Raw genomic sequence first — 10,742 nt, 5'->3', positions numbered from 1 at the left:
TTCCTTTCTCTCCCTCCCCTGACTGTCTGACCCATATTCCCAAATCAGACAAGCCTGCCGTGAGTTCTTAACTTCTAGGCACGTGCGGCTGGGTAAGTTCCTCCTCACTAAGGCTGTCTGGAGTAAGGTTATTCATATAGTTGCTGTCTGGATTGGGTGCTAAAGCACTGAGTAAATGCCACCCATCCAAGTGGTTTTCCTGTGATCTCTAATCTCTTTGGCTCTTAGTTTTTATTTAAAGTTGATTGAGTTGTCAACTAAAGTGAATTCACCTCGAAATCAACAAAAAAAACATGAGCCATGTAATTGGATTAGGTGAAATAAAGAAAATAAAAAAATTGCACAAATTATTTTACGGTGATGGCTTTTTGTAAATCCAATTTTCCATGTTAATTCAACGTCATCACATTTTTTTTAAATGACATGGAAACAATGTTGATTCAACCAGTTTGTGCCCTGTGGGTACTGTCTGTATGTTAGCCCAGGCTAGCAAGCAGGTTGACCTACTGTAAAAGCCACTGTAGAAGCCAGAACTACTTTCAGTAACTAAACTACTAGTAACTGAACTACATTTTGCAGTAGATTGGTGAAAGTTGAATTAAATTCAAATCTTGGTAGTGTTTTCAGTAATTAATAACTGTTTTATCATGGTGCGGTGTAGCTAACTACTGGAACTACACACTACTGTTTTACCATGTAGTGGTGTAGCTAACTACTGGAACTACACACTACTGTTTTACCATGTAGCGGTGCAGCTAACTACTGGAACTACACACTATTGTTTTACCATGTAGCGGTGCAGCTAACTACTGGAACTACACACTACTGTTTTACCATGTAGCTAACTACTGGAACTACACACTACTGTTTTACCATGTAGCGGTGTAGCTAACTACACACTATTGTTTTACCATGTAGCGGTGTAGCTAACTACTGGAACTACACACTACTGTTTTACCATGTAGCGGTGTAGCTAACTACTGGAACTACACACTACTGTTTTATAATCTTTATAATCTTTATAATCTTTAACATCTGACTACAGACAAAGTCAGATTGGGGTCACTTAGAAATGTCCTTGTTTTTTAAAGAAAATCACTTTTTATGTCCATAAAAAAAACATCAAATTTATCAGAAATACAGTGTAGACATTGTTAATGTTGTAAATGACTATTGTAACTGGAAACGGCAGATTTTCTATGGAATATCTACATAGGCGTACAGAGGCCCATTATCAGCAACCATCACTCCTGTGTTCCAATGGCACGCTGTGTTAGCTAATCCAAGTTTATCATTTTAAAAGGCTAATTGATCATTAGAAAACCCTTTTGAAATGATGTTAGCACAGCTGAAAACTGTTGTTCTGATTAAAGAAGCCATAAAACTGGCCTTCTTTAGGCTAGTTCAGTATCTGGAGCATCAGCATTTGTGGGTTCGATTACAAGCTCAAAATGGCCAGACACAAATAACTTTCTTCTGAAACTTGTCAGTCTATTCTTCTTCTGAGAAATTAAGGCTATTCCATGAGAGAAATTGCCAAGAAACTGAAGATCTCGTACAACGCTGTGTACTACTCCCTTCACAGAACAGCGCAAACATTACATGCAGCACGAGGTCCACTGTAGCTCTGGTCCAGGGCATTACATGCAGCACGAGGTCCACTGGACCCTCCTCCTCTCTCATGTCCCCTAAACACTGTTCCATTCAAGGTACAGTAAGCCTGTCTCTGGTCCAGGGCATTACATGCAGCACGAGGCCCGCTGCCTACTCTGGTTTGCAGCACGAGGTCCACTGGTTCCTATTCCACTATTAACTGCACTTGGTCCAGGGCACATAGCACCCACTATTCCCTATATCCACTGTGCATTGGGCATTGAACTGTAGCTCTGGTCCAGGGCATTACATGCAGCACGCCACTGTAGCTCTGGTCCAGGGCATTACATGCAGCACGGTTCCATTCAGGGCATAGCACCCTATTCCCTATATATTTAATTTCAGGGTGGAAGAGCTCTAGTTTCAGGGTGGAAGAGCTCTAGTTTCAGGGTGGAAGAGCTTTAGTTTCAGGGTGGAGGACAAGGGCTTTAGTTTCAGGGTGGAGGACAAGGGTTTTAGTTTCAGGGTGGAGGACAAGAGCTTTAGTTTCAGGGTGGAGGACAAGGGTTTTAGTTTCAGGGTGGAGGACAAGGGCTTTCGTTTCAGGGTGGAGGACAAGAGCTTTAGTTTCAGGGTGGAGGACAAGGGCTTTCGTTTCAGGGTGGAGGACAAGAGCTTTAGTTTCAGGGTGGAGGACAAGGGCTTTAGTTTCAGGGTGGAGGACAAGGGCTTTAGTTTCAGGGTGGAGGACAAGAGCTTTAGTTTCAGGGTGGAAGAGCTTTAGTTTCAGGGTGGAGGACAAGAGCTTTAGTTTCAGGGTGGAGGACAAGAGCTTTAGTTTCAGGGTGGAGGACAAGAGCTTTAGTTTCAGGGTGGAGGACAAGAGCTTTAGTTTCAGGGTGGAGGACAAGGGCTTTAGTTTCAGGGTGGAGATCAAGGGCTTTAGTTTCAGGGTAGAGGACAAGAGCTTTAGTTTCAGGGTGGAGGACAAGGGCTTTAGTTTCAGGGTGGAGGACAAGGGTTTTAGTTTCAGGGTGGAGGACAAGATATATAATTTCAGAGTGGAAGAGCTTTAGTTTCAGGGTGGAGGACAAGGGCTTTAGTTTCAGGGTGGAGGACAAGAGCTTTAGTTTCAGGGTGGAGGACAAGAGCTTTAGTTTCAGGGTGGAGATCAAGGGCTTTAGTTTCAGGGTGGAGATCAAGGGCTTTAGTTTCAGGGTAGAGGACAAGAGCTTTAGTTTCAGGGTGGAAGAGCTTTAGTTTCAGGGTGGAGGACAAGGGCTTTAGTTTCAGGGTGGAGGACAAGAGCTTTAGTTTCAGGGTGGAGGACAAAAGCTTTAGTTTCAACTGAATGGGTCCTGAAAGGAGGATGAGTAACAACATTCTGGGTTTTAAAACGATCTAAGTACTGTATATACCGCTGAACGTATCCTTTTATCCAAACAGTGAGTTCAAACATTTTGTCTTAGGTGGAACCGCGGTTATATTTTTATGGGAGACCCTTGGCTATGATGTCACTTCCTTTAGTGTAGCCCACACCTTTCTGTTGTCCTGGAAGTGTTTTCAGACGCTGGTTGTTGTGATCTCTCGTGGGAGAGCGGAGGGGAAACTGTGATGTCATCAGCTACGGCACTGCAGGACGCACACACACACACACACACACACACACACACACACACACACACACACACACACACACACACACACACACACACACACACACACACACTCACACACACAGTGCTTCAGGGTGCCCTGTTATGATTGGTGTGGTACCCATGTGTTAGCAGTGCCCTGTAGATGGTTAGAGGGATGGGTTGGGGGGTGACGGTGCCCGCCTGTGCTGCACCTGGGTCCCAGCAGGCTGATTGATCAGTTTGGTCATGTGGAAAGTCACCATCTGGTCCCCATGCCGTCCTGGCTCCCCTCTACTCCTCTCTCCTGCTCCTCTGTCTTTTCTTCTCCTTCTCCTGGTCTATGCCGTCCTGGCTCCCCTCTACTCCTCTCTACTCCTCTCTCCTACTCTCTTTTCTTCTCCTTCTCCTGGTCTATGCTGTCCTGGCTCCCCTCTACTCCTCTCTACTCCTCTCTCCTACTCTCTCTTTTCTTCTCCTTCTCCTGGTCTATGCAGTCCTGGCTCCTCTCTCCTCCTTCTCCTGGTCTCTACGCAGTCCTGGCTATTACTTGCAATATCAGAGTATCACAATACCACAGTATCACAATATCACAGTATCAGAGTATCACAATACCACAGTATCACAATATCACAGTACCACAATATCAGAGTATCACAATACCACAGTATCACAATATCACAGTATCAGAGTATCACAATACCACAGTATCACAATATCACAGTACCACAATATCAGAGTATCACAATATCACAGTATCACAATATCACAGTACCACAATATCACAATATCACAATATCAGAGTATCACAATATCACAGTATAACAGTATCACAGTATTAGAGTATCAAAATATCACAGTATCACAATACCATAATATCACAGTATCACAGTATTAGAGTATCAAAATATCACAGTATCACAATACCATAATATCACAGTATCACATTGAAGTGTGTGCTTACTGTAAGGGCACATCTTAATATCATTCATATTTTCCCTTTAGAGGCCCCCTTTTTTAGTTACATATTTTTCTCCCCAGTTGCTCTCCTCCCTATCCTATCCTCTTCCCTCTCCTCTCCTCTTCCCTCTCCTCTCCTCCCTCTCCTATCCTCTTCCCTCTCCTCCCTATCCTATCCTCTTCCCTCTCCCTCTCCTATCCTCTTCCCTCTCCCTCTCCTATCCTCTTCCCTCTCCTCCCTATCCTATCCTCTTCCCTCTCCTCTCCTATCCTCTTCCCTCTCCTCCCTATCCTATCCTCTTCCCTCTCCCTCTCCTATCCTCTTCCCTCTCCTCTTCCCTCTCCCTCTCCTATCCTCTTCCCTCTCCTCTCCTCCCTCTCTCTCCCTCCCTATCCTATCCCTTCCCTCCCCTCTCCTATCCTCTTCCCTCTCCCTCTCCTATCCTCTTCCCTCTCCCTCTCCTATCCTCTTCCCTCTCAACCCTATCCTATCCTATCCTCTTCCCTCTCCTCTCCTCCCTCTCCTATCCTCTTCCCTCTCCTCTCCTCCCTATCCTATCCTCTTCCCTCTCCCTCTCCTATCCTCTTCCCTATCCTATCCTCTTCCCTCTCAACCCTATCCTATCCTCTTCCCTCTCCTCTCCTCCCTCTCCTATCCTCTTCCCTCTCCTCCCTATTCTATCCTCTTCCCTCTCCCTCTCCTCCCTATCCTATCCTATCCTATCCTATCCTATCCTATCCTATCCTATCCTATCCTATCCTCTTCCCTCTCCTCCCTGTCCTATCCTCTTCCCCCTCCTCTCCTCCCTCTCCTATCCTATCCTCTTCCCTCTCCTCTCCTCTCCTCCCTCTCCTATCCTCTTCCCTCTCCTCTCCTCCCTATCCTATCCTCTTCCCTCTCCCTCTCCTATCCTCTTCCCTCTTAACCCTATCCTATCCTATCCTCTTCCCTCTCCTCCCTCCCTCCTATCCTCTTCCCTCTCCCTCCTCCCTCTCCTATCCTATCCTCTTCCCTCTCCTCTCCCTCCCTATCCTATCCTCTTCCCTCTCCTCTCCTCCCTCCTATCCTCTCCCTCTCCTCCCTATCCTATCCTATCCTCTTCTCCCTCCTCCCCCTATCCTATCCTATCCTCTTCCTCTCCCTCTCCTCTCCTCTCCCTATCCTCTTCCCTCTCCTCTCCTCTCCCTCCTCCCTATCCTCTTCCCTCTCCTCCCCCTATCCTATCCTATCCTCTCCCTCTCCCTCTCCTCTCCTCCCTATCCTATCCTATCTTCCCTTCCCTCTCCTCTCCTATCCTCTTCCCTCTCCTCTCCTCTCCTCTCCTCTCCTCTCCTCTCCTCTTCTCTCTCCCTCCCTCCTCCTCTCCTCTCCTCTCCTCTCCTCTCCTCCTCTCCTCTCCTCTCCTCCCTATCCTCTTCCCTTTCCTCATCCTATCCTTTTCCCTCTCCCTCTCCTATCCTCTTCCCTCTCATCTCCCTATTCTCCCTATCCTATCCTATCCTATCCTATCCTCTTCCCTCCCCACTCTTCCCTCTCCTCCTTCCCTCTCCTCTCCCTCACCTTCTCCTCTCCTCCCTACCTCTCCCTCTCATCTCCCTCTCCTCCTTCCCTCTCCTCTCCCTCTCCTCCCTCCTCCCCTCTCCTCCTTCCCTCTCCTCCTTCCCTCTACTCTCCCTCTCCTCCCTCCCTCTCCTCCCTCTCCTCTCCCTCACCTTCTCCACTCCTCCCTACCTCTCCCTCTCCTCCCTCTCCTTCTTCCCTCTCCTCTCCCTCTCCTCCTTCCCTCTCCTCTCCTCTCCTCCCTCCCTCTCCTCTCCCTAATGGCTAATAATACATATCAGAGTGCACCAGGAGTGGCATTCATCATTGTAGACTGTCATAATCAATTACATTTCAACAAAAGGAAAACACAGATATGCAAATAAGAAACCATTAACATTTGCATTTCCTGATTGAATAATCACCTGGTTGTCAAAATACTGTAATGAACAAAGACTGATGCAAAGGCCAGGATGAGAAGGTTCATATATATTTCCTCCTGGGTGGTTTGGCTCAGATGCATGTGTGTGTGTGTGTCTGTGTGTGTGTGTGTCTGTGTGTGCGTGTGTGTGTCTGTGTGTGTGTGTGTGTCTGTGTGTGTGTCTGTGTGTGTGTCTGTGTGTGTGTGTGTGTGTGTGTGTGTCTGTGTGTGTGTGTGTGTGTCTGTGTGTGTGTGTGTCTGTGCGCTCGCGTGCCTGTCACTGCTATCCTATGCACGTCATTCGTTCTACTCTGACCTCATTTCCTATGTCTATATGTCTATATGTCTATATATATATATATATATATGTGTATATATATATATATTTTTTTGCTTTGTTTGAAGCTGAACCAAATATTTGTAATACACTTCACACTGTGGTGAAACTTTTAAATAAACAGAGGAAGGTGTTGTTTGATACATGGCCTGGCGTGACTCGAGTGACTCAACAGTGCGATGCTCCATCTAAATCCTGGAGAACAAGCTAATCCATGGCTGTGTCCCGAAATGGCAACCTATTCCCTACCTAGTGTACTACCTTTTGACCTGGGCCCTGGTCAGAAGTAGTTCACTATATAGAGAATAGGGTGGCATTTTGGGACAAACGCCAGTGCCAGAGGATGAGGATGGGTAAGAGGATCAGAGCAGCAGGTCTAGAGGAAGTGTGTTAGTTCCACGTGAGTCCCAGACCGGCTGACCCTTACACTACATTGACCTCAGTCACTCGGCTAGATACACCTGGTTCAATCTTTTTTAGTAGTACCATTGAGGAAAACAGCTAGAGCTGGTTAAGCTGACCGCGGTGCGTGTCGTGTCATCCCCACTACCTGAAACACCACTTTGACCCGGGTCATTTACTGACCGTTCCAAATTCATTCAATGATTAGCGGATCCCCCTCTTTGCCGGCAGGGTAGCCTAGTGGTTAGAGTGTAGAGGTGGCAGGGTAGCCTAGGGTAGCCTAGTGGTTAGGTGGAGCCTAGTGGGTCAGGTAGCCTAGTGGTTAGAGTGTAGAGGCGGCCTAGTGGTAGCCTAGCCTGTGGTTAGAGTGGAGGGGGCGGCAGGGTAGCCTAGTGGTTAGAGTGGAGGGGTGGCAGGGTAGCCTAGTGGTTAGAGTGTAGAGGCGGCAGGGTTAGCCTAGTGGTTAGAGTGGAGGGGCGGCAGGGTAGCCTAGTGGTTAGTTAGGTAGCCTAGTGGTTAGAGTGTAGAGGCCTAGCAGGGTAGCCTAGTGGTTAGAGTGGTTAGAGGGCGGCAGGGTAGCCTAGTGGTTAGAGTGTAGAGGCGGATGGGTAGCCTAGTGGTTAGAGTGTAGAGAGGCGGCAGGGTAGCCTAGTGGTTAGAGTGCCTAGAGGCGGCAGGGTAGCCTAGTGGTTAGAGGCGGCAGGGTAGCCTAGTGGTTAGAGTGTAGAGGTGGCAGGGTAGCCTAGTGGTTAGAGTGTAGAGGTGCCTAGTGGTTAGAGTGTAGAGGTGGCAGGGTAGCCTAGTGGTTAGAGTGTAGAGGTGGCAGGGTAGCCTAGTGGTTAGAGTGGAGGGGCGGCAGGGTAGCCTAGTGGTTAGAGTGTAGAGGTGGCAGGGTAGCCTAGTGGTTAGAGTGGAGGGGTGGCAGGGCCTAGTGGTTAGAGTGTAGGGCGGCAGCCTAGTGGTTAGAGTGTAGAGGCGGCAGGGTAGCCTAGTGGTTAGAGTGGAGGGGCGGCAGGGTAGCCTAGTAGTTAGGTAGCCTAGTGGTTAGAGTGTAGAGGTGGCAGGGTAGCCTAGTGGTTAGGTAGCCTAGTGGTTAGAGTGGTTAGAGGTGGCAGGGTAGCCTAGTGGTTAGAGTGTAGAGGTGGCAGGGTAGCCTAGTGGTTAGGGTGTAGAGGTGGGGTAGCAGGGTAGCCTAGTGGTTAGAGTGTGGAGGCGGCAGGGTAGCCTAGTGGTTAGAGTGGAGGGGCGGCAGGGTAGCCTAGTGGTTAGAGTGTAGAGGCAGGCAGTAGCCTAGCCTAGTGGTTAGAGTGTAGAGGTGGCAGGGTAGCCTAGTGGTTAGAGTGTAGAGGTGGCAGGGTAGCCTAGTGGTTAGAGTGTAGAGGTGGCAGGGTAGCCTAGTGGTTAGAGTGTAGAGGTGGCAGGGTAGCCTAGTGGTTAGAGTGTAGAGGTGGCAGGGTAGCCTAGTGGTTAGAGTGGAGGGGCGGGTTAGGGTAGCCTAGTGGTTAGAGTGTAGAGGTGGCAGGGTAGCCTAGTGGTTAGAGTGGAGGGGCGGCAGGGTAGCCTAGTGGTTAGAGTGTAGAGGTGGCAGGGTAGCCTAGTGGTTAGAGTGTAGAGGTGGCAGGGTAGCCTAGTGGTTAGAGTGGAGGCCTAGTGGTTAGGGGCGGCAGGGGAGGGGCGGCAGGGTAGCCTAGTGGTTAGAGTGTAGAGGTGGCAGGGTAGCCTAGTGGTTAGAGTGGAGGGGCGGCAGGGTAGCCTAGTGGTTAGAGTGGAGGGGCGGCAGGGTAGCCTAGTGGTTAGGTAGCCTAGTGGTTAGGTAGCCTAGTGGTTAGAACGTTGGACTAGTAACCGGAAGGTTGCAAGTTCAAACCCCTGAGCTGACAAGGTACAAATCTGTCGTTCTGCCCCTGAACAGGCAGTTAACCTACTGTTCCTAGGCCGTCACTGAAAATAAGAATTTGTTCTTAACTGACTTGTCTGGTAAAATAAAGGTTAAATTTAAAAAATGTAATCAAAATACAAATCAGAATTATTATTATATTATTATTATTATATTATTATTATTTTATTATTTGAATTATTATTATTATATTATTATATTATTATTATTATATTATTATTAGTAGCATTATTATTATATTATTATTATTATTATTATCATCATTATATTATTATTTTTATTATTATTATTATTATTATAATATTATTATTATATTATTATTATTATTATTAGTAGTATTATTATTATTGTACTGAAACATTTAAAGATTATTGCAGTAAAGAGATACATCATATCCTTTAGGATTGTGGCTGAACTTTGCCTCTTTAAGGCAAAACAAATCTCTTGATTAGGACACTATATGTGAACACAGGTCACAGATTTACCTAGGTAGATCTCTCTAGTAGAACTATTCAGGAAAACGGATTCGACCATTCAGGGCTGGTTAAGCTGACCGTGGTGTCGTGTCGTCCCCACTCACACTACATGAAGCACCACTTTTGACCTCCTAGTGGCGCAGTGGTCTAAAGGCACTGCATCCCAGTGCAAGAGGTCGTCACTGCAGTCCCCGGTTTGAATCCAGGTTGCGTCACATCTGGGCTGTGATTGGGAGTCCCGTAGGGAGGTGCACAATTGGCCCAGCGTTGTCTGGGGTTTGGCCGGTGTAGGCTGTCATTGTAAATAAGAATTTGTTCTTAACTGACTTGCCTAGTTAAATAAAAGGTTAAATTATAAAAATGTAAAAAATAAAAATGTACTTGTTACACAAGGGTTCCCAAATCGCACCCTTATTCCCTATGGTGCCTGGTCCAATGTAGTGCACTACATAGGGAATAGGGTGCCATTTTGGATGCAATCACGCTCACACTATGGAATTGGTTTGTTTCATGTTCACAACTGTTTATAAGTAATGAATACGATAATCAATAAACAGAAAGACAACAAAAAGTGATTTGTTAAACACAATACATTGATACATTCTGGAAGCACAACTCGTTTTTATAAGGAGGATGGGATCCACCCAAATCATTTGGGTTCCTGGATCCTTTCACAGCATTGTAAGGCTGTGTTGAGATGATGACTTAATGACCCAAGCCCAGCTCAGTTAATCCTTACCGTTGTGTCGCTGAATTGTATATTATCGCAGGGGCGTTCAAAGATGTAAATGTAAGGAACCTAATTTATGTCCCTCTAACTGCCCTGAATCCTACAGCTATTGTACGCAGTAATCATTAGCCTATAAACCAGAGTAATACTGTTAGCACGGAGATGATGAGCCCTTGTAGGAAGTCCAGTGTGTGCAGCTCACCCTGCACTAACATAAATAACATGAGCATGTCTACTTCTGCTAAGCTTCCCAGTAAAGCAATGAAAACAATCAAGCATCCCAGAAAAGTGGTAAAAAAAATAGCCCACGTTAAAATATGTAGTTTAAGAAACAAGGTTCATGAAATCATTCATTCATAACAGATGACATACATATTCTGGCAGCCTCTGAAACTCACTTAGATAATACATTCGATGATACAGTGGTAGCAATACATGGTTATAACATCTACAGAAAAGACAGAAATGCCAAAGGTGGAGGTGCTGCTGTTTATATTCAGAACTACATTCCTGTAAAGATTAGAGAGGATCTCATGTTAAATACTGTTGAAGTAATATGGCTACCGGTTCACCTGACTCACCTAAAGCCCATTCTGGTGGGAAGCTGCTATAGTCCACCAAGTGCTAACAGTCAGTATTTGGATAACATGTGTGAAATGCTTGATAATGTATGTGATATCAACAGAGAGGTATATTTTTGGGGTGATTTAAATATTGACTGGCTTTCATCAAGTTGCCTACTCAAGAACAGA

Source organism: Oncorhynchus tshawytscha, linkage group LG01 (assembly GCF_018296145.1).
Source record: "Oncorhynchus tshawytscha isolate Ot180627B linkage group LG01, Otsh_v2.0, whole genome shotgun sequence".
NCBI lineage: Eukaryota > Metazoa > Chordata > Actinopteri > Salmoniformes > Salmonidae > Oncorhynchus > Oncorhynchus tshawytscha.
This window is presented reverse-complemented; position numbering follows the sequence as displayed.